The sequence below is a fragment of the Cervus elaphus genome, chromosome 8, assembly GCF_910594005.1.
Source record: "Cervus elaphus chromosome 8, mCerEla1.1, whole genome shotgun sequence".
Classification (NCBI taxonomy): domain Eukaryota; kingdom Metazoa; phylum Chordata; class Mammalia; order Artiodactyla; family Cervidae; genus Cervus; species Cervus elaphus.
Window position 1 is genome coordinate 1,500,990 of NC_057822.1, and position 24,770 is coordinate 1,525,759.

The window sequence follows — 24,770 nt, forward strand, 5'->3', positions numbered from 1 at the left end:
GCCCGGACCTCCCCTGGCCTCCGCCTGCCTCTGCCGCCTCCGGCAGCTGTGAGCCCCACAGACACCCGGGCGGTGCGCAGACGTCCTGCCTGGGGCCCCGCAGACCCCTCCCCGGCTCTGCGAGCGGCGCTGCTGCCTTCGGAGCAGACCCAGGGTGGGGAATCTTCACGGTCTCCAGAGAGCCGGCCTCCCAGGGCTCCCGGGAACGCGGCTGACTCTGGAGCTGGGTGAGAACTGGCTGTGTGTTGAGTGAATGTCACAGAAACCAAGCAACAAAGAGAACAGGTCAGACAGAGCTGACCTGGTTCTCAGATCCCAGTTTTGACACTATTATCTCACGTGTGATCGCCAGGAATTGCCTTCCCCTGAACCCCTCTTTCTCCTTTGGAAACGGGAATGCGGGTTGATTTTCTCCAAGGCCCTTCTGCACTGATGCTGGAGGTTATTTTTGGTCCCTGTGGCTGGCATTGGCTCTTGCTTCGCTTTGTCCAGGCAAGTTTACTTTCCCTTGTATGGCGAACGGAGCGAAAATGATTCCACTTCAGCTCTTCTGCTGCGTTTGGAGGTCCCCCCCCCAGGCTTCTTCCACCTTCTGCACCCTCTCAGTTTTGATTTCTAGGCTCAGCGGCCATCCAACCAGTGGGAGTTATCTTATTTCATCCACCCTCAGTTTCCCCATCTGCACAATGGACATAATAATTAGTTCCTGTCTAATAGAACGATGATAGTAGTATCTCCTCTTTGTGGGGGAAAGAGACTGGCGAGATGTCTTGCCCAAGGTTATGGAACAGCAGGTGGTGGAGCTGGGATTAAATCCGGGGAGGCTGAGGTCCAGAGCGCAGGCTCTGACCCATCTGGGGACATGGGCTTCCAAGTCAGAGAATATTCTTTCCAAAACCCCTGGGAGAAACTTACTGTGAGCTTGCATGGAAGGTACACGGTATGCAGGATGCGGGCGGGTCCTCAGATGGGAGTGTGTTAAGGGCTCACCTGTTACCCAGAAACCTGAGGGTCTGCATGTGTGAAGCCGTGTTCACCCCCCAAAATGTGTGGAGCGCTTAGGCTGTGTCTGGCACCCTATGGGAACAAAATCTCTGCCTCTGCGGTGCTGAAGATCTGACAATAGGAGCCAGATAATGATGATAATGACACACACGTGTGAGAAGGAGGTACAGTCGGGGGTGAAGAACGAGCAAAGATCTTGAGTGAGGAAAAGGGAGGGGCAATTTCAAACGGGGAGTCTGGTGTGTGCCGCTGCGTCGCTCGGCCATGTCCGACTCTGTGACCCCACGGACTGTAGCCCACCAGGCTCCTCTGTCCCTGGGATTCTCCAGGCAGGAATACTGGAGGGGGTTGCTGTGCCCTCCTCCAGGGGATCGTCCCGCCCCAGGGATCGAACCTGAGTCTCTTATATCTCCTGTACTGGTAGGGTTCACCGGCTGAGGCACCGGGGAAGCCCATCAATAGTTCAGCAAAAATCTGAAGGAGGTGAGGGAGTTGGCTTGTGTCAGAGCAAAGGCCCTGTGGCCGGCCTCTGCTCGGCCGGTGGAGGGAACCGCCAGGAGATCGGTGGGGCTGGAGTGGGAGGAGCAAGTGTTGTAGAGGTCGGAGAAGGTGAGGGAAGTGACGGGGTGAGACCAGATAGGGCTGTGAGGGGCAGAATAGGGACGTGGGCCTTGATTCCGAGTGAGGTGGGAGCCACGGAGGGTTCTGGGTAGAGGGAACGTGGATGTGTGAGAGTCAGAATGGCTCATCTGGGGGCCCCGCCTCAGATGGAAGGTGATCTAGGACTCCTTTCCTCTGGTCTCTGGCACAGAGGTCCAGCGCAGGAGTAGCCACCTCTCCAGGAAGCCCCAGAAGCATCTGAAACACCGCACTCAAGGCCAGGGGATGCTTGCTTTGGGCTCAGCTGCCCGGCTCCTTGGACATGCCAGCTCCCCGAGGCTGAGCTTCCCCTCCCTCGGCCCTCTGCAGCCCTGGGCTTTTCATCTCATGCTTTGTCCCCTTGGGCAATTATTTATTATTTCCTTCTCCACAGTGTTTCTGAGACACGGCTCTTATGAAAGATGCTACACTGAATAAAGTGGGACGGCATCATAATTCACCCTGGATCCTGCTGAAATATTTGAACGACAACACATCACTGTCCAATTTTGCTGCTCTCCGCTTCGAGGGAGAGGCAGGAAAGCCCCGCTCGGGTGTGCTGAGCTCTTCGCAGCGTGGAATGAAGCAGCTTTAGCAGCCGAAGCACTGAACGGAGGCACAGGGTGGGGGCCCATGACCGAACACGGCTGAGAGGGCCTTTGGCCCTGCTGCCCGGCCTCCTCCTTCAGACGGGAAGGGCCTGCAGGAAGGCAGTCTGACTCTTCTCCTTCCTGATGGCTCCTCTGCTGCCTGGTCCGGGATGCTGAATGAGAGCGTGCCAGAATGCAGCTCTGGAGTCAGGCTGGCTTGGCTTAAACCCCAGCCCGACCTCTTGGTAACTGGCTCCTCTTGGACCAGGCCCTTAGGGCTCCGTCTAGGACCCAGATGTTGTTCAGTTGCCCAGTCGTGTCCGACTCTTTGTGACCCGTGGACTGCCAGGCCTCCCTGTCCTTCAATTCCCGGAGTTTGCTCAATTGTGTCCACTGAGTCAGTGATGCCATCCAACCATCTCATCCTCTGTCGTCCCCTTCTCCTCCTGCCCTCAATCTTTCCCAGCATCACAGTCTTTTAAAATGAGTCAGCTCTTCGCATCAGGTGGCCAAATTATTGGAGTTTCAGCTTCAGCATCAGTCCTTCCAATAAACACCCCGGACTGATCTCCTTTAGGATGGACTGGTTGGATCTCCTTGCAGTCCCAGGGACTCTCAAGAGTCTTCTCCAACACGACAGTTCAAAAGCAATTCTTCTGCGCTCAGCTTTCTTTATTGTCCAACTCTCACAGCCATACATGACCACTGGACAAACCATAGCCTTGACTAGACGGACCTTTGTCAGCAAAGTAATGTCTCTGCTTTTTAATACACTCTCTAGGCTGGTTGAAAAATTTCTTCCAAGGAGCAAGTGTCTTTTAATTTCACGACTGCAGTCACCAACTGCAGTGATTTTGGAGCCCAAAAAATTAAGTCTGTCACTGTTTCCTTTGTTTCCCCACCTATTTGCCATGAAGTGATGGGACCAGATGCCATGATCTTAGTTTTTTGAATTTGAGTTTTAAGCCAGCTTTTTCACTCTCCTCTTTCACTTTCATCAAGAGGCTCTTTAGTTTCTCTTTGCTTTCTGCCATAAGGGTGGTGTCATCTGTGTATCTAAAGTTATTGATATTTCTCCCGGCGATCTTGATTCCAGCTTGTGCTTCATCCAGCCTGGCATTTCACATGATGTGCTATGCATATAAGTTAAATAAGCAGGGTGATAGGATACAGATGACTAACTACCAAGAACTAGACTAGCTAACTAATATACATTATCACATGGATCGTCATACGATAATTTGGATTAGTTAGCTCTGGCCGAATAACAAGTAAACCCCAAATTCAGTAGCTTAGAGCAACAAACAATTATCCTTTCATACAGTTTCTGAGGGTGGGGTAACTGCTGATGGTTGCAGCTCGGCCGGATGGTTTAGTCTCTCATGAGGTTTTTTTTTGTTTCCAAGATGCCAGCTAGGTCTGCAGTCGTCTGAAGGCTTGCCTGTGACTGAAGGACTTGCTTCCTCAGTGGCAGCCTCATGTGCAGTCCCAGGAGGCCTCCTTCATCATGACATGGACCTGTGTGTAGGCTCACGACGGGGCAATGGGGCACGGATGACCAAGAGAGCCACCAGGATGGAAGTCACATGCCTTTCCCCGCAATGCTTTTAATACATTTACAGAACAACCATCACCACAACCCAATCTGAGAACATTGCAAGCTTCCCCTGTGGTCAGACGGTAAAGAATCTGCCTGCAATGCAGGAGACCTGGGTTTGATCCCTGGGTCAGGAAGATCCCCTGGAGAAGGGCATGACTACCCGCTCCGGTATTCCTGCCTGGAGAATCCCAAGGACTGAGGAGCCTGGCGGGCTGCAGTCCGTGGGGTCGTGAAGAGTCAGACACCACTGGGTGAGTTTCACTTTTCATCCTCCCTACAAGTTACCTCGTGCACCTTTGCAGTTAACCCCTGCCTCACCGCTCTCAGCGCTAGAAAGCCACCATTCTGCCTTCTATCTACATACCCGTCATTTCATATAAATGGAACCATGGGATATAGTGTTTTCTGCCTGGATTCTTTCACCTAGCGAAATGTTTTTATTGTTATTTTTACCACCAGTTTGTTGGAAATCTATTTCATTGGGGATTTATATAACACAATGTAAAAGTGAGCATCTTCCTTTGCTTCCATTCTGAGGGTTTCACAGAGTGTATGGTCTATCAGATATAAACTTCAGTGTGAAAATAAATGCCATATGATGATTTATTTTAAACCAAAGAGTTAGTGCTATGGTTTTTTACTCATTTTTTTGGGTTGTTATTGAAGTATAGTTGATTTACAATGTTGTGTTAGTTTTAGGTATATAGCAAAATGATTCCCGTGTGTGTGTGCGTGCTTAGTCACGCGGTCGTGTCTGACTCTTTGTGACCTCTTGGACTGTAGCCCGCCAGGCTCCTCTGTCCATGGGAATTCTCTGGGCAAGAATACTGGAGTGGGTTGCCATTTACTCCTCCAGGAAATGAGTATATATATATATATATTCCAGCAAAATGTTTTTTGAGATTCATCCTTGTTGCTGCATGATCAAGAGCTCATTCCTTTTTCTTGCCAAGGAACGTTCCATTGTATGGATGTACCACATTTTGCTCATCCATTCATCTGTTGATGGACATTTGGATTGTTTTCACTTTTTGCTTGTGATGAATAATTCACGTACAGGTCTTTGTGTGGACATATGTTTTCATTTCTCCCTGTGGGTGGGAATTGCTGGGTCATGATGCGTTTACGTTTATCTTTTCACAGGAATGGCCGGGCTCTCTTCCACAGTGGCTGCACCGTTTCAATTCCCACCAGTTAGAGGCCAGGGCTCCGGTTTCTCTATATCACATCCACACTTGGCATGATCTGTCTTCTTGATGAAAGTCATTCTAGTGGGTGTGTAGCAATGTCTCGTTGCATTTCATTTGCATTTCCCGGATGATTAATTGTGTTGAACATCTTCTCGTGGGCTTGTTAGCTATTCATATATCTTCTTTGATGAAATGTCTATTCTTATCTTTTGCCTATTGGGCTTTTTATCTTATTGTTAAGTTATAAAAATTCTTTATATGTTCTGAATGCAAGTCCATTATCAGATGTATGACTTACAAATATTGTCTCCCAGTCTGTGCTTTGTCTTCTTATGCTCCTGGCGGTCTCTTCTAAAGTGTGGAAGTTTTTAATTGTGAAGTCCAACTTAACAAGTTCTTTTCTTTTATTGATCGTGCTGTTTGGGGATGATCTGTTATGTGATACTTTACTGTCATATTAAGAACTCTGTCCAACTCAAGGTCATGAAGATTTTCTCCTATGCTTTCTTCTAAAAGTTTTATAGTTTTAGTTCTTACATTTAGATCCACGATACATTTTGAACTAACTTTGGGATATGGTGTAAGGTCAATGTCTGGATTGATTTCATTGAAAAGGTTATCATTTCTCCATTGGTGTCTTAGAATCTTTGTTGAAAATCAGTTCACTGTAAATGTAAAGATTCATTCCTTGACTTTTAGTTGTGCTCTGTTGATCTATATGTTTATCTTTGTGCCAATACCACACTGCCCTATTTACTGTGCCTGTCTAGTGAGTTTTGAAATCTTGCAGTGTAAACCCTTCAACTTTGTGTTTTTTAGAATGGTTTTGGCTGTTCTAGCTCCTTTGTACGTCCATATACATTTGAGGATCAGCTTGTCTATTTCTCCAAAAGCCCTGCTGGGATCTAGGCAGCATCTTTATTGACGTGAGACTCTTGGAAGTCTCATGTTATCAGTGTGCCGTGTTCTTTCAGCCTTGGCTCGGTTGGGATGGGACCGGCTCCCAGAGGTGAAATCACTGGGGACTGTCTTGACACCTGACTACCACCTAATGGACGTGAACATTCATGTTCACAGGAGATAGTAAAGACTTGGTTTGGAGGAAGGACTTTCCCACTCACCCTCCAGGCTCCCCATCGCCTTCCTCAAGTTCTTCTCCCATCTTTCTGACGACATGAATGTGGCAGTCGAGGTCCAGGGCTCAGGGTGGCGGTCCACCAGAGCTGGGAGACACAGGAGGCTGGGCTGCCATCTAAGCTCAAGTCTGCTTGGTGGGTACTCGATACTTGGATATTTGAAAGGGGGTCTTTGTCCTTTCCCATCAGACTGGGACTCCCTATGGGCAATTACTCAGCATCTCTGAAGACTGTTAGGCGAAGGTTTGGTTTCAGCAGTGGTAGTAGATTGTCTCAGTGAGTTGGGATTGCCACAGGTAACTTGCTACTGATAAATAATAAGGTGCCAGCTATTGCCACCTTCAGTTCAGTTCAGTCACTCAGTCGTGTCCGACTCTTTGCGACCCCGTGAACCACAGCACGCCAGGCCTCCCTGTCCATCGCCAGCTCCCGGAGTTTACTCACACTCATGCCAATTGAGTCAGTGATGCCATCCAACTATCTCATCCTCTGCCGTCCCCTTCTCCTCCTGCCTTCAATCTTTCCCAACATCAGGGTCTTTTCAAATGAGTCAGCTTTTAGCATCAGGTGGCCAAAGGATTGGAGTTTCAGCTTCAGCATCAGTCCTTCCAATGAACACTCAGGACTGATCTCCTTTAGGATGGACTGGTTGGATCTCCTTGCAGTCCAAGGAACTCTCAAGAGTCTTCTCCAGCACAATTGAAAAGCATCAATTCTCTGGTGCTCAGCTTTCTTTATAGTCAAACTCTCACAGCCATACATGACCACTGGAAAAACCATAGCCTTGACTAGATGGATCTTTGTTGGCAAAGTAATGTCTCTGCTTTTTAATAAGCTGTCTAGGTTGGTCATAACTTTCTTCCAAGGAGTAAGCATCTTTTAATTTCATGGCTGCAGTCACCATCTGCAGTGATTTTGGAGCCCCCAAAATAAAGTCAGCCACTATTTCCACTGTTTCCCCATATATTTGCCATGAAGTGATGGGACCAGATGCCATAATCTTAGTTTTCTGAATGTTGAGCTTTAAGCCAACTTTTTCACTCTCCTCTTTCACTTTCATCAAGAGGTTTTTTAGTTCTTCTTCACTTTCTGCCATAAGGGTGGTGTCATCTGCATATCTGAGGTTATTGATATTTCTCCCGGCAACCTTGATTCCAGCTTGTGCTTCCTCCAGCCCAGCGTTTCTCATGATGTACTCTGCATACAAGTTAAATAAGCAGGGTGACAATATACAGCCTTGACGTACTCCTTTTCCTATTTAGAACCAGTCTGTTGTTCCCTGTCCAGTTCTACCTGTGGCTTTCTGACCTGCATACAGATTTCTCAGGAAGCAGGTCAGGTGGTCTGGTAATCCCATCTCTTTCAGAATTTTCCAAGTTTATTGTGATCCACACAGTCAAAGGCTTTGGCATAGTCAATAAAGCAGAAATAGATGTTTTTTCTGGAACTCTCTTGTGTTTTTGATGATCCAGAGAATGTTGGCAATTTAATCTCTGGTTACTCTGCCTTTTCTACATCCAGCTTGAACATCTGGAAGTTCATGGTTCACGTATTGCTGAAGCCTGGCTTGGAGAATTTTGAGCATTACTTTACTAGCGTGTGAGATGAGTGCAATTGTGCAGTAGTTTGAGCATTCTTTGGCATTGCCTTTCTTTGGGATTGGAATGAAAACTGACCTTTTCCAGCCCTGTGGCCGCTGCTGAGTTTTCCAAATTTGCTGGCCTATTGAGGGCAGCACTTTCATAGCATCATCTTTCAGGATTTGAAATAGCTCAACTGGAATTCCATCACCTCCACTAGCTTTGTTCGTAGTGATGCTTCCTAAGGCCAACTTGACTTCGCATTCCAGGATGTCTGGCTCTAGATGAGTGATCACACCATCGTGATTATCTGGGTCATGAAGATCTTTTTTGTACAGTTCTTCTGTGTATTCTTGACACCTCTTCTTAATATCTTCTGCTTCCGTTAGGTCCATACCATTTCTGTACTTTATTGAGCCCATCTTTGCATGAAATGTTCCCTTAGTATCCCTAATTTTCTTGAAGAGATCTCTAGTTTATCCTATTCTATTGTTTTCCTCCATTTCTTTGCACTGATCACTGAGGAAGGCTTTCTTATCTCTCCTGGCTATTCTTTGGAACTCTGCATTCAAATGGGAATATCTTTCCTTTTCTCCTTTGCTTTTCACTTCTCTTCTTTTCGCAGCTATTTGTAAGGCCTCCTCAGACAGCCGTTTTGGCTTTTTTGCATTTCTTTTTCTTGGGGATGGTCTTGCTCCCTGTCTCCTGTACAATGTCACGAACCTCCGTCCATAGTTCATCAGGCTCTCTGTCTATCAGATCTAGTCCCTTAAATCTATTTCTCACTTCCACTGTAATTGCCACCTTAGGGCCAGATAACAAATCATCCCCAAACTCAGGCATATTGCAACTATAAGCATTTATTCTCATGTTCACAAGGCTGTGCTTCAGCTGATGAGATAGCGGGTCCGATGTCTCTATTTCTGCTTGCAGGTCAGGTAGCCTGGGCTCCAGGCTGCAAGCTGGGCCCAGGTCTGTCCGGTGTGCGCTCCTGCTGGAGCTCGGGCTGAAGGACAGCAGTTGTCAGGATACAATGAAGGAGTAAAACATGCAATGCCTTTGAGGCTTCGTCCTGGGATTGCCACACATACCTCCTGACCACAGCGCATCAGCCAAGCTAAGTCACATGACCAAGGCCGCATCCACGGGGGAGGAAATGCACTCCAGTCTTTCCAGTGGGTGTTTCTGCAGAAACATATGACTGTGAGTATGGAAGTGCAGTCTTAATAGGGGGTGGGCATGAAGGGTTGTGAATGTACAATCCATCACAGGTACCAAAGCGTGAGAATGAGTTGCCTTCAAATGAAAAAGCTAGACTGGATGCCGGCCCATCCATAGGGGGAGTGTGCTCAGCCGTCACTTGCACTGTGGGCTTTCTGGGGGGGACGGAGCTGAGTTACATCTAATGGCCTTGTGAGGATTCATCTGGGACCCCTTGCCATCCTCCAGGAGCTGCAGGGCACGCTGTGTGTCACGTGAGACCACTGTGTTCTCTGGGCTCCAGTGTGGGCGAAGGGTGCAGGACCCCCGTCCCCGCTGTTGACGGCGTCATCAGGCCGCCTGCCCTTGACTGACCCTGGGCTAAGTGAGAGCTTGGTTACTCCTCACAGAACTCTAAGAGATGGGCTAAGCAGTCTTTCCATTTCACAGACCAGGAGGCCAAATCTCAGAGGGGTGAAGTCAGTTCTCATCACCCAGCTGGGCCTGGGACACAGACTGCGTGATTGAGAATGCAGGGCAGTGTGTACCAGGGTGAGGGTACTGGGCCTTCCCCTGGGCGGCGGGTTTGAGCTCCCGCCTGAAGACAGACACAGGGACTGTGGCGCTGTCTGGCGATAGGATGGGTGTCCTCCTCCTGAACAAGGGGAGTGAGCTTCCCCGCTTTGGGGTGTATTGACCCAGAAGCAAGATGGTCCCCCTTCTGGGATGCCAGAGAGAAGTTTAGAGGAGCTGGAGGCTGAAGCTGTTCATACAGGAAGTTCCTTCCGACGCTGGGCTTTCAAGGTCATTGGGTCAGATAAGGCCGTGGCCACAGCTCGAAGCCAGGTCTCCCGGCTCCCAGATTTTGTAACCATGGACTGTCTCTTAGTGAAGGTTGCCCCTGGAGGGCAGGCCATCAACCTCCCCGTTTTACAGAGATGACTAACCGTGGACTGGAGAGGAGGCTGCAGGAGGCGCTCTCCAGACTTAAGGACAAGGCTGGACTTGAACTCAGGGGCCGAGCGACTGCAGCCTCTCCTGTCCGGGCCAGGAGGGAGTTAACAGGATAACTAACTGACAGGCACACTCAGCCACAGCTCTTCTTGTTTAGAAATGCAAATGCCCTGCAGGGCCACATTTTTACAGGGCACAAATCACTCTTTTTCTCCCTTCCCTCTAAGACTTGTCTGGGATTGTTTGTACTACAAAAACCGGAGGGAATTGAGCCATTTGCTTGAACAGTCTTGCTAAATCTGGCCTCTGGGACGCAGCCTGCCTCAGCAATGAGGACCCTGCCCACCCCGGCCCTCCCGCCTTCCGCTGGCGGGGATGGTGCGGCAGGGCAGGCCTGGGCCAACAGGGGTCCCTGCAGGGCACACTGCCCTTACACGGGCGGGAAGGCCAAGGCATGAGTCTTCAGGTCCCAACTCTCTTTCATGTTCGGAAACCCAGGGCAGATCTCAAGTCTCCAACAGCTTGCATTTCCTCACTTACATTCTCTGAGTCCCATGACCTCTGTTTCTATGCGGTTAGCAAGGCCGTCCGTGATGCCCCAGGGGTCACGGGCCATCCTGTGTGCTCTGAGGACCCCCCTTATGGTGTGCAAAGTTGTCTTATTAGCAATGAGGGGCCTTACCTTTATTTCACAGGAAAGGAAACTGAGGCTTAGGGAGCTGAAGGACCATGTAGAATGATATGAGGATGCCATTTACTAAAAGTGAAAGTGAAAGGCTCTCAGTAGTGACCGCCTGTTTGCGACCCCATGAACTATACAGCCCGTGGAATTCTCCAGGCCAGAATACTGGAGTGGGTAGCTTTTCCCTTCTCCAGGGTATCTTCCCAACCCAGGGATCGAACCCAGGTCTCCCACATTCCAGGTGGATTCTTCACCAGCTGAGCCTCCAGGGAAGGCCAAGAATACTGGGGTGGGTAGCCTATCCCTTCTCCAGCCGATCTTCCCGTTCCAGGAATCGAACGGGGGTCTCCTGCATTGCAGGCGGAGTCTTTACCAACTGAGGCATCAGGGAAGCCCTATTTATTGCAAAGTAGTTGCTTATTGGCTATTTCACATGGTTCACTTAATCGTTTTCCCTGGGTCATATAACGACCCTTTGTCTAGTGACCACAAAACCATCTACCATGTTTTAGCTTGACCCTCTTATTGGTGATTTCCTTTCATTGGAGTCATTGGCTCCTGTTTTGATGAAGAGTGTGACTATATATGGGGCTTACCTGGTAGCTCAGCTGATAGAGAATGTGCCTGCAAAGCAAGAGACCCCGGTTCAATTCCTGGGTTGTGATGATCTCCCGGCGAAGGGATAGGCTACCCGCTCCCGTATTCTTGGGCTTCTCTGGGGGTTCAGACAGGCCTGCATTTCCATAAGTCTTATACTTCATAGCAGTTACCTAGGCTCAGCCAACATATATCCTTGGGCCCTTCTGTACCCTCAAGGCATAAACCTTCCTTCAGCCTTCCCCTTGTGCAGCTCTATCAGTTACCTGTTGCTGTGTAAGAAATGACCCCAGACTTAGTGACGTAAAATGACAGGCTCATTATCTCACAGTTTCCGTAGAGCAGGAAGTCCGGAACAGCTGGGCTGGGTGTTTCTGGCTCGAGGTCTCTCGTGAAGTTGCCCTCAAGATGTTGGACAGGGCTGTAGTCCGCTGATAGCTTGACCTGGGCTGGGGGGTCCGCTTCTAAGAAGGCTCACTTGCTCGGCTGTCGGCAGGAAGCCCCAGGTTCTCACCAAAGGCTCTCTTCATAAGGATGCTTGTGTCTGCTTACAGCATGGCACACGGCCTCCCCCAGAGCAACTGGTCCAAGCGAGAGGAAGGTGGAAACCACCCTCCTGTGCCTGTGATAGCCTCCCCTTGGAAGTCATTTCCTCTGTATTCTGTATGTTAGAAGCAAGTCATTAAGTGCAACCTGCACAGGGAAGAATATTAGATTCTGTAAAGGCAGGAATGGTACAAAATGTGCGGTGCTTTCAGACCAGCATATTCAGCCCTGGTCTGATGCTGGCAGTACACAAGGGTGGGAGAGACTTCCTGGTGCTTGCTTTGGAGCTTTGTCCTTAAGCTGACCACCTTGAACATTTCTCTTTGAGCAACTGTTCCTTCACTAAAACAGACTGCTGACCCCTCTCTCCTGTGCAGGCTCACAGATGAGAACGTGATATGGGCAGTCTCTGGTCCCTGCTCTCCAGGCGGGCCAACCCAGTTCTCTCCTGGGAGGATTACATTATTAACTGACTCCGCAGGAGATGGGCTAGGCCACGGAGCTTGGCTAATGGGAAGCTGCAGGGTATTGTGGGATGCTTACTGGACTGGGGAAGGGAGTGACTGGGTTTCCTTCTGATCTGCACAAATGGACTTCAGGACTCTGTTTCATATCAAGACTCCCTTGGCACTCACAGCAGAAAACCCAGCCCAAACTGGCTAAGTAAAAATAAGAAATGTAATAGCTTATATAAATAAAGAAGATCAGGCTTCAGGAGCCACTTGAGGGAAGCACTTGATGATATGGAGGTGGTGGTGGCTAGCTGGTCACCTAAGGTCCAGGCTGCTTCTTTCTTAGTACAGACTGGTTGCCAAGAAGCAGATATTGGCCAGGAACTACATTTCCCAGATCTCTTTGCATTCAGGTGTGGTCATGTGACTAGTCCTCACCAATGGAATAGAGTGGAACTGGTAGGAGTCACTTCCAGACCAAGGAGCTTAAGAAGCTGATAGGCATCCTCCACTCCAACGTCCCCCAAGGGCTGAATGCAGAGAATTCCAAGGCGTTAGGGGAAGGTGTGGCATAAGATAGAAGGATTCTGGACTCTAGTCACCAGAAAGACCTACATCAGACTGTTAAGTGAACAAGAAATAAATTTTTAGTGGGCTAAGCCACTGAGATTTTGAGATTGTTTCCTCGGTGGCTCAGTCAGTAAAGAATCTGCTTGCAATGCAGGAGACCTGGGCTCCATCCCTGGTCAGGGAAGATGTCCCCTGGAGAAGGGAATGGCAACCCACTCCAGTATTCTTACCTTGGAAATCCCATGGACAGAGGAGACTGGTGGGCTACAGTCCAACGGGTTGCAAGAGTCAGACACAGTGACTAAACCACCGAGATCTGGAGTTTCATTTGTTATGAAAGTGAAAGTCACTCCGGCGTGTCCGACTCTTTGTGACCCCCATGGACTATACAGTCCATGGAATTCTCCAGGCCAGAATAGTGGAGTGCCGTAGTCTTTCCCTTCTCCAGGGGATCTTTCCAACCCAGGGATCGAACTGAGGTCTCCAGCATTGGAGGCAGATTCTTCACCAGCTGAGCCTCAAGGGAAGCCCAAGAATACTGGAGTGGGCAGCCTATCCCTTCTCCAGCAGACCTTCCCAACCCAGGAATCGAACCAGGGTCTCCTGCATTGCAGCTGGATTCTTTAACAACTGAGCCATCAAGGAAGCCCGTAGCAGTTAGCATTACCTTAACTAACACAGACATTATCAGAATCTCCTCTTTCTCCAGCTGTTCATTTTTAGGCTCCATAGAATGGCAGTATGGCTATCAGCAACTCTAAACATCTGCTTCCCAAGCTCAAGGCCAACAAGAAGGATTGTGTACTGCACTCCTAATAGTATGAACAAGGTCTCAGATCTTGTGTGTTGTTGCTTAAGTTTGCGAGTTTATCCCAGAATGAATTCCTGTGTCCAGGAGTCTGTAGGACTTGAGTTGGTCAGCCCAGCCACGTGTCTGCTCCTGGAGCCAGTTGCACACGGGCTGAGGTTGGAGGCGGGGACTAGATGCTGGGCGTTTGTCCATCACGGTGTACTTGGGGAGCGCTCATCAACTCCCTGGGCCCCGGGGCTCATTGTTTTGCATGCTTACCCACTCAGTCCTTCTGACTCTTTGAAACCCTGTGGACTGTAGCCCTCCAGGCTCCTCTGTTCATGGGATTTTCCCAGCAAGAATACTGAGCTGTCATTTCCTCTTCCAGGGGATCTTCCCAACCCAGGGATCGAGCCCGCATCTCTTGCATTTCCTACACTGCAGGCAGATTCTTTACTGCTGGGCCACCAGGGAAGCCCCTGGGCCCCAGCGGCCATTCCTGACTGATGAGCAGGCTGGACACCAGTGTGTTCCCGAGGGACTTTCAGGATGGAATGACCTTGGAGAGTTGCTCAGCCTTGACGTTCACGAGGTGGGGGTGCTCAAGTCTCCTTTCAGCTGGGATGCCATGGCATTGGCTCATCCGGCTCTGGGCTTCTGTCCCAGCTGAGCATTTTCTGTATCTTCCATCCTTTTGTTCCTCTTCTCAGCTACACAGGGCCCTTTCTGGAAGGACATCAATGTCTGGGCCCGAAGCACGCGGTTTTGAACATCACTCGCTCGGTCTCGCCTGCTGCCAGCACCCTGGTTGGTTCCGCTGCCATTCCCAGCCCTTTGATCGGAGGAGATTGATCAGAGCCTGCTTCTCCCTCTCACAGGCAGCAGCTTTCAAACCTCGAGGCAGCGTTTTTCTGTTCTCGCCCGCATTGCTGGTCCAACCTCGCCTAATGGGAACATGGTCTGTGAGGCCCTTTCACGTGGCAGATAATGAGGTGGATGGTTCTTTCAAACACCTCCTCCCGGAGGCCCTCCAGACTGCCCCCATCCAGGCTACGCTGTCTGAAGTCCTCAGTGACTTCTGCTTTGACACCTAATCGTAGCTTGTCCTTTAAGCGAACAGTTTCCTACTTTTTTGCCTTGTGTAAAGTTCCTTCAGGACAAGAATACATTTTTCTCCTTCTCTTGTGTTCCCCATGGGTCCTTGGGCAGAGCTGAGCACGGCCAAGGAAATGAAATAAAATCAAGATGACATTTGTTTAACATGGACGAACTGTCAGACACCCCACCGGGTATGTTTGCATTTGGTTCTCGCCAGCGGTCCCTGTGAATTGGATATTCAGATCCATACTTTTACACAAAGAAGCGGACACTTCAGACAGTCTGTGTCACATGCCCAAGGTCACATAAAGAGTCAGAGAAGGGATGATGGCTCAGATGGCTCACTCAACATTTATGTCTCCTATGTGCCACGCTCCGGGCCAGACTCTGGGGAGAAATAGTGAGCTGAAGGGGGTCTCTAAAGCTTAGCGGTTAAGGATGGGGTCGAATTGCTGTCATGTTGCCTTGACAACTTCTGAGCTGTGTCACCCTGGACGAGGCATCTCCTCTTCCCAGTCCCAGCTGTCTGTATGCAGGGACGCTGGAGGATGTCCAGGGCCTCTGTTAACCCCACCGCTTCATTTACCAGTCCCCTAGACAGCCCTCAGCTGGCACTTACTGTATGCCTGAAAAGACTGTAGGTGCTTAGGAAGCACTAATGCATTTCTTGTGCGTACAGCCCTGCGGGGTAGGTGCCATGACAATCCCTATTTTACAGATGGGAAAACTGAGTCCCAAGAGAGGCCGAGGGACTGGTCTAAGCGTTAGAGCTGGGATTCAAGCCCAGTTCATCCGGCTCTGGAGTCCCTAGCCTCTGTGCTCAGCTGTCTGTTTATTTAATAAATAGTGGCTTGAACTGGATTGAATTAAATCACCTGAATGATTTTTGCCAGACCTGCTTGGGGTGAGTTTTCATGAGTCCCTGTGGGGCTGAGCTGACTACATCCATCTTTTCCTTGGACTCTGACTCGGGGAATGAAGTCAGGCTCCCACGAGGGAGGCCCTGACAAGACTCCAAGCAGCCTGGGTAGCAGGGATGAGGGATGCTCCCAGCCTGCCTGGTCCAGAGGCTCCGAAGCACAGCGCTCTCCTTAGATCTGGGTTAGCGGTGCCAAGTGCTGCCAAGCCCTTTCTGCATTTGGAACCCTCCAGCACCCCAGCACCCTTATCCCCTCCATCCTCCCATAATCGTCAAGCAAAATGCTCCCACTTTAAGGCAGCCTGCAGGCTGTCTCACTGGTGCCTGCACTCTAAGGCTTTCCCCACAGAGTGGTTTTCCAAGGAGTCTTGTTTGATCTTGTGGGTCTCTTTTCCCCTCTATTTGACTGGCAGAGATCAGATGCTGCCTCTGACAAATTTTGGGATTACTGCACAGTCCCTGGCAGGGCTGATGCTTGCAGCTGAGGCAGGAGGAACCAAAATTGGCCAGCTGGCGATGACTCGGCTTGGGGACGGATCCAAACATGGCTTGTTCCCGGGGGCTTTTTCTTTCCTTTGTGGCTCTGGCTATTTGCAATTCAAGACACCCTTTGAGGATGACTCTGCTCCCAGAAGAAATGGTGGTGTTGGAGGAGAACACAAATCCAGTGTGGAACCTCTCTGCCTGCCATCCTCCACTGCTAGGCCCCTTTGCTTTCTCTTTTGTGTGAAATATTTCCACATGCAGAAAGGCCTAAGGAATAAGTAATATGATTTACCAAGCCCTGTTTACCTCCCATTTCAAAAGTGCAATTACCCACTCCAGTACTCTTGCCTGGAAAATCCCAAGGACAGAGGAGTCTGGTCGGCTAAGGTCCATGAGGTCACAAAGAGTTGGACACGACTGAGCGACGACCTGTTAAAGTGTTTCTAGGTCCTCTGTTTGAAAGAGGCAGGTTGGCCTAACCACCTCCATCTCGCAGACACTCAGGCTGGGCGAGGCGGGCTGTGCCCCGCCGTTGGCCACACAGCCGGAAGCGACGGCGCCAGGGCGCCTTCGTGCAGCCCCTGCCCGTCTCCCCCAGAACGGAGCCGCTGGGACAACGGGCGGCTTTGCTGTCGCTGAGTGAGCCCTTGGCCGAGGGCTGTGTCTCCTCTGCGTCCTCCGGGCCTGGCACCTGCTGTGGTGGGTTAGTCGCTCAGTCGTGTCTGAGTCTTTGTGACCCCACGGACTGTAGCCCGCCAGGCTCTTCTCTCCATGGGATTTCCCGAGCAAGACTGCTGGAGGGGGTCACCATTTGCTTCTCCAGGGGATCTTCCTGATCCAGTGATCGAACCCGGGTCTCTTGCAGATGGTCTCCTGCATTGCAGGTGTATTCTTTACCTACTGAACCACAGGGCACCTGCTGACTCTCAGTAGAAGCTTGTGTGAAACTCATTATGGTCATGATCACTGGGGTTAGTCTGGGAGAGGCATCAGAATAGCCACTCTCAGAGTCTGTACTATATAGGTTCCTGGGGCTGGTGTAACAAAGGACTGCAAACAGGTGGCTTAAAGCAACAGAAACTTATACTCTCCCAGGTCTGGAGTCTAAAACCAAGGGGTTTGTGGGGCTAAGCTTCCTCCGAAGGTTCTAGAGGACGATCCTTCCTTGTCTGGAAGATGGTTGTCTTCTTTGTCTGGGATTCTTTGGCTTCTAGCTGCTTGGTGCTGACCTCTGCTCACATCATCACCTGGGCGCTCACCCCCACCTCCTCCCCAGCCCAGTAGTTCCTCTGTGTCTCTGCAAGTCTCTGTATCCTTGTAAGAATTGGATTTAGGGCCACCACAACCCAGGATGATCTTACATTAATTAATTAATCTGCAAAGACCCTGTTTATCAGCAAGGTCATCTTCTGAGGTTCTAGAGGGACGTGAAATTGAGGGAGATGCTCATGAATCCTGTACAGATTCTAATCCAGCTCTTACCAGCTGTGTGTCCTTTTTCCATGGGCAGAAATGAGGCTGACGGAGCCTACTTGGGGTGGGGCTTGTGAAATGAAGTGTAATAATTAATGGTGCCTCCGCACCTGGCGTACTGCAGACGCCAAACAGAGCAGCGATTTTTTCTTATTACTGTTATCTCTATTATTAAACAAAATGTGACGTGGAAGAATGGTAATGTTTATGCTTAGAAGGGGGTATATTTAGATGGTGATGAATTCCAATAGGGGTGAACACTATTGATTTATTTACATATTTATAATTACTGGGGTTTAAGGGAGGACAGCAAACGACGTCTCACTGTGCGCCAGTCTTGGATCCAGTTGAGAAACAGATGCCCGAGGCAGACAGAAGGAGGTCAGACGTCAGTGTGACTGTTGATGAGGGGTAAGGAGGAGGGCTGGGCTTGGTCCAGGGGGCCTCCTATTGGAAGGCGCCCTTTGCTGGCAGAGCAGGGGAGGAGGCCGGTGGAGTGAGTCAAAGTGAGTGCAATGCCTGCTCCCCCCTCCCCAGTGCAGGGGGGTGGGTGGGAGGGCCTTGCTGGGGAGGGCAGATGCAGTCCTCTCAGGGACAGGAGACCAGGGAAGGCCGTCTCCCTTCGTCCCCAAGTGAGTCTGGAGCTACCACTTTTTCACTGGGAACATGTAGCACATGACTTTGCCTCTCTGAGCCTCGGTTTTCTCATCTGTAAAATGGAAATTATGGGAGATCTTTGTTCTTTAGTCTGTGTGTGAATGGGATGATTGAATACCTGGAAAGTACTTGGAACAATACCTGGCTCAAAAGAAGAGCTTAATTAATATCGGCTTCTACTTTTAATTACCCGCCTCATCAATACAGCACGCGGCTTGGGATCAGCGGAAGGGCCAGGGACTGAAATCGTATCCTGGTGCTTCTGTAATACCGTCTGGTTTGGGGAGGAAGCGGGACATAGTGACCCTTGACCCTTGAGTTTCTGGAGAAAAGGCACCTTGGTGTGAGATCCAGGCTGTAAGGCATGGTCTGCAGTGAAGAGGTGCCTGATGTCACTGTGACATGTGAGAGCCGTGGGCAGGGCCTGGCTCCGCAGCTTGGAGAATGCCCAGCTCTTGGTAGGGTCTAGGGCAGCCCGTCTTGTGAATATGGAGAGGACCGTGCCAGGGGGTGTTGGGAAGGTGGGCAGGAGGATGACATCACCCGGGGAAGACTCTCCCCATCTCTCTGCAGCCCAGAGGGTGCGGGACAGACGGAGAGGAGGAGGCAGTGCTGGCTCGCTGGCCGGAGGTGTTCCCTCTCTGTGAATCCAGTGCTGCAGAAATCAGTACTCAGAAATCAAGCCCCATGCTCAGAGAGTTGCAGAACTCAGGTTTATTACGCCGGCGGGCCCAGAGGAGTTAACAGTCCAAGCTCTGAGCCCCGAACAAAGGGATTACAGGGTTTTTATAGATAGAGTGTAGTGGGCAACACTAGCTGCTAATAGGCTGGTTTAAACTAAGGGGTTTCGCGCACTTGGGATCAGTCAAGATGGGGAGGGGGATGCCCGACCTTTACACAGCCAGGCACGATTAAACAGGTTTGCAGGGGATGGGCGATTGCAAAGAGCAGGACTAGGGTGAGTGAGATAAGCTCCAGTTCCTAGAATACTAGGAACGTACAATAGTACGTCCCCACTTTCTGAGACTGTGTGACCTATGTGATCCAGACTTTGCAAGGAACAAGGCGAGTTACAGGGGCGGAAGGGGCAGGAGGTCGTGTGAAATTTTAACTTTTCCTCGTCACCATCACGTCGTCTGAGCAGCTGGCTGCTGCCTGGAATTGACCCTTCCAGGGCTGAGATGCTCGTGGCGCAGCTGTGCGGGGCCGGACCCTGGGCAGAGTCTGTAGGCTGAGTGGCTGGGCACCGCCCTGCGCTCAGGGGAGCAGACGGCGGCAGAGAGCGCGGCCTCAGAGGCTCACGTCCAGGGTGTGGTGTCCACGGCTGCGCGGGGATCCACAGAAACAAGAGGCCCTCTGAGTGCGTGACCTCGCAAGACATCCCAAAGTCAAGCAGAAGCACTGTCGTCTGAGGAGGAATTTTGAATTCTCCAGGTTCTTTCCCTTTCTGAGGGCTTCCCCGGAGGCTCAGACGGTAAGGCATCCACTGCAACGCTGGAGACCTGAGCTCAATCTCTGGGTCAGGAAGGTCCCTGAAGAAAGGAATGACTACCCACTCCAGGATTCTTGCTTGGAAAATTGCATGGGCAGAAGAGCCTGGCAGGCTACAGTCCATGGGGTCGCAAAGAGTCAGACACGACTGAGCGACCAACACGTCCCTGTCTGGATAAGGGAGAAACTGCTGGAATGTGAATCCTTGGGTGTTGCTGAACCTCGCTGAGCCTCAATCTCATCATCCACACAGTGGAGAGGAGTGCGAAGTACCTTCCTCTTCAGTGGAGATGTGATTGAAAAATACTGCCTGCCCTATCAGTAAACAAAGGATGCTGTATCCATCAACCTATCCCTTTATAGACTCCCGGAAGGTGAGCCCCGAGGGAAGGGAGGGTGGAAACAGGATGCCCAGCGTTTGGCAGTCCGCTGCAGCAGCCAGCCCGCGGTGTACCGGACAGACTCAGCATGAGAGCTCTGGATACCGGCCCCAGAGAGCTAAGGTGCCTGTCGAAGGAGCGCTTTCCGTGAGCCCAGCTCTTGCACCTTCCATACATAGAAAAGTGCTAAATTCCTTACCTTGTGATATCTGTTTTCTTTGATTGACAGTCACGTTTCGACGTTCCAATCACTTGGTCTTTGTTGCAAAAACTCCTAATAGCCTGGCTTCCCACCCCCACCTGCCACTTCAGAGTAGCCCCTCAGAGCTATCTGAGACTCCTGTCTCCTAGGCCTGAAGTCCTTAGAAAGTCTGCCAAATGAAACATAATTCTGAACTTTTAGGTTGCGCGTTATTTTCTTTTTTCAGTCAGCAGGAATGTTATGAAGATTAGCAGAGAAAATGATGTGACGGTCTCAGAATACTGCCTGGCGCAGAGTAAAGGCTTAATGAATGTTAGTTGGGGACAGTGGTCAGTGATGGGGAGGCCAGTGACGATGGCGATGGTTTTGGTGATCGTGGTGGTGGGGATGGTCGTGACAGTGGTGATGAAGTTCTGGGCCTCAGATTGGATCCTGGTGATGTAGAAATTTATAAAAGGCAGGAAAGATAAGCACATACTTGGTAGTTACCATTCTTTGTGTGACAAGGGCAATTGCAATGGAACATCGAACTGAAGTGGTCAGCTTTAAAAAATCAATTATTTGTCATATTTGTAAGGAAGTAAAAGACATTGGATGGAGGGGAATTTACATGTGCAGTGACTTGGAAATTCATCAGAACACAGGGTGTTCACGCTTGCTGGAGCACGAAGCCTGGGCTGGGGCTGGAGCAGTAAGGTGTGGGCCGGAGAGGTCGCCAGGGCACTGAGGGCCACACCAGGGGGCCTGGCCTCATTCTTCCAGTGATGGGGAGGCTTTGAACTGTGGGGCTGGAGGAGATTCTCGAGAGTCCCTTGGACTGCAAGGAGGTCCAACCAGTGCACCCTAAAGGAAATCAGTCCTGAATATTCACTGGAAGGACTGATGTTGAAGCTGAAACTCCAATACCTTGGCCACCTGATGCGAAGAACTGACTCATTTGAAAAGACCCTGATGCTGGGAAAGGTTGAAGGTGGGAGGAGAAGGGGAAGACAGAGGATGAGATGGTTGGATGGCATCAGCGACTTGATTGACATGAGTTTGAGCAAACTCCGGGAGTTGGTGATGGACAGGGAGGCCTGGCGTGCTGCAGTCCATGGGGTTGCAGAGTCGGCACGACTGAGCGGCTGAACTGAACTGAACTGAACTGACATCACAGTATGATCAGATCCGCTGGGCCTAGAGGTCCAGAGCTTCCTGATGGTATCAACTCCCGTGTGTGTGTGTGGGGGGGGGTGATGGTGGTGGGAGGGTCAGATGGGCCAGAGACCCATGAAGAACGCATGTTATCCTGCAGTCGGTCTTCAGCGCCTGGAGGTGCAGTGAGTCTGGGAGCTGGTAAAGGACCCCGGAGAAACCACGATGGCGGCCTGACCACCGAGTGGGTCCTCTGGTTTCTGTTCGGCTCCCTGGCCTCAGAGCCTGCTCTAGAAGGCTCAGGTCTCTTTCCAGACGGACTTGTCTCTGAACACGGGCTGACCCTGAGCCAGGGCCCCAGCTATACGATGAGACTTGACTAACATCCTTTGTCCACGCCATGGGTGCGTGCTGAGGACCAGGCATCGTTCTGGGCCCTGGAGATCACAGTGGTGAACGGGACACTGTTTGGGCCCGCATGGCGTCTCGATTCCAGGGGCCATGCCCCCTTTGACCGCAACCCTGGCCACAGACGGATCCCCGCCATTGGTCACAGTCTTGGCCTGCAGCCTGGTCCTCAGTGGAAGTCAGTCAAGGGCACGTCCTTCACGGCTTCGCCTTCCACAGGCTCCACGGGCACGGCTGCTCTCGTCAGCGGGTGGGAAGTGGTTGAGGGAGTCTGGACACCTCGCTATAAGCCACACGCGGGGCTGGAGGAACCACTCCATGTCCATTCCAGCGAGAGTTGGATCTGGTCACCTCTTGGTGGTTTCACCCTCTGACTACCCCGGAGTGCAGAGGGGCGGCCCCCTGGTGCATGCACCCGTGTGCTTGTCCTAATGGTTGGCGGAGGGAACCTTCCCCGGGGCCAGCAGGGACCACACTTCCCAGGCTGAGCGTCTCCTCCCAGAGACCGCGCCCTCCTGGAGGGCAGGGCATGGTCTATCCACCATGTGCCCAGCCCAGGACATGGAATGTTCTAGAGGCTCTGCCACTACTGTGCATTGAGCGAGTGAACAAATGGGTTGGAGTGGGGCTAAGGGCAGACAGGCTGATCCAGTCAATTCTTGCTCCTTGCTTGGAGCCAGCATCTCACCCTCCTCACTGCTTTCCTGAACATCTAGGCAGCAGACCTGGTGGAAATATAGAGAGTTATCTAAATGCTAAATAGCAGCAGTAACAGCAGCGATGGGCTCCATGAACAACGTGCAGGCTTGCTGGCCACCTCCTGCCTCCCCGCCTCCCTGCCTCCCCACTCCGGGTGCTGCTCCAGACGGCCTGCCGGCCCTGTGAGCGCTCACGCTCCGTCAGGGCCAGTGAGCCGCTCCGAGGGCTGTGGCAGCAGAGACGCAGGGGCCACGGCCTTGGGGGTGGCGGGGTGCTGGGTTGCTGCCTGTCCAGCCGGGCGGGGTGGGGGTGCGAGCCCTTCTGCGGCCGCGCAGACGTCCAGTGCCCACGCCCGCCCTCAGGTTCCTCATTTGCACCTGAAAAGAATTTTAGCTCAGCAGGCATAACCTCCTTGCGTGTTTCAGATTCTCAGAGCAAACCTGACACGTTCTCCATTTTATAGGCAGAGAAACTGGGGCTCAGAGCAGGGGAGAGACCCCCACCCCCAGTGCCCAGCTAGTAAGTGTTATAAATAGGATTTGGCTCCAGGCCACCTGGCTGCAAACCTCTGCTGGCTGCCAAACACAGGGGGCAGGGCTGGATCAGAGGTTTGCAAAATGTTTGTAGTGGAGGGAAGCTTTGTTCAAACAAAACCTTACAGGGAAATTCTCCACAGAAAATAGATAAAAGCAAAGTGGCTCTGATTGAAGCTGGAGGCGGGTGGGTGGTCAGGAAGGGGGTCAGGGAGCCCTTCCTGCCTCTATTGCCCTGGATACCCCTTGCAGCAGGCAGGGCCCCATGGGGACTGAACTGGGGTCAAGGCTTCCTCGGGGTGAGCTTGGGGTCACTTGGAGGGTCGTGATGACCTGAAAGCTCAGGAGTCCATCCTCCCTACAGGACGTCCCAGGCAGGACATGGCTCAGTCCGCACCTGAGAGTTACCACCTGTTTCTCCATAACCAGGGACTGTGGATTACCCAGGCTGGGCCCCTCCAGCCACGTCCTCCCGCGGGGGCAGCCTGGAGTCTGCCCGGCTTTCGCTCTCTGCTGGCAGAAGCAGAGGGGATTGTGGGAGGATCTTTGTTCTCCATTCTCCCCCGGGCTTGCCGCACAGCACCTGTACAGGGCTCACGGCGAGCTGGGATGCGCTCAGAGGGCGCCCTGGGCCTGGCCTGGGGGTGTCAGGCCAGAGCTGGGCAGAAGTGAGGTCGGAGATCGGATGAGGCCAGCATGGCGACAGATCTGGCCTGGGGTGGTGGTTTAGTCGCCAAGTCATGTCTGACTCTTGCAATCCCACGGACTGCAGCCCGCCAGGCTCCTCCGTCCATGGGATTCTCCAGGCAAGAGTACTGGAGTGGGTTGCCATTTCCTCCTCCAGGGGATCTTCCCCACCCAGGGATGGAACCCACGTCTTCTGCACTGCAGCCTAATTCTTTACTGCGGAGCCAGCAGGGAAGCCGCAGGGATCAGGCCTAGGGAGGTGCAGACAGCCCCAGGCCTGGGGGCTTCAGAATGTGAGCAAGGGGCTGTCGCTGGGGTCCGGGTCGCTTGGTCCTGGAGGTGCGGGACAAACTCCGAAAAGGACCTCAGGGCCTCGGTGAAGGGGGCGCGGCCCCTGACGAAGGGGAGGTCGGTGGTGGGGGGCAGAGAGGCCTCTCAGGCTGACAGCCCCTCCAGGGGCTCAGGCTGTGCTGCAAAGCCGTTTGGAGGACGACTCAAATCCCCCTAAAGTGAGGTTAGCCGTTCTCCTTTTGGGGTTGGGTTTGTGGTGGGTCTCCGCCCCCAACCCCCTCGGGCCCCGTTTTTCCATTCCACACCGTCACCCTTCTTTCCAACCCATTTCTCTGCCCAGGGCTCCCAGACTCATCAAAACACTACTGCCTACCTCAGACTCTAGTTCTGACCCACGCCCAGAGCAGGGCCTTGTAATACAGATGCTGCTCCCAGCAATGCCCCAGCCTCAGTTTCCTCACATGCACACTGAGAGCCTCGGAAGAGATGGCCTCCGGGGGTCCTTGGGGCTGGGAAAGCCCAGAAGACTGTGCCCTGAACCCCCGCCTGCCTCAGGCTCCATCGGAAGGAGGCTGCAGAGCTGCCAGGATTTGGTTCTGCCTCCGCCATTAGTCACTGTGGTGGATTCTGAAGAGTCCATTTGGTTTATTAGCACAAACTCCTGGCGAGAGCCCAGGAGCATAGATTGGATGGGAGTTCACGGAAGTCAGGGGGTATGTTTATCACTTCCAGCTTCATCTCCTGTCGCTGCTGCTGACAACGCGGGGCTGGCCTTGGGGGA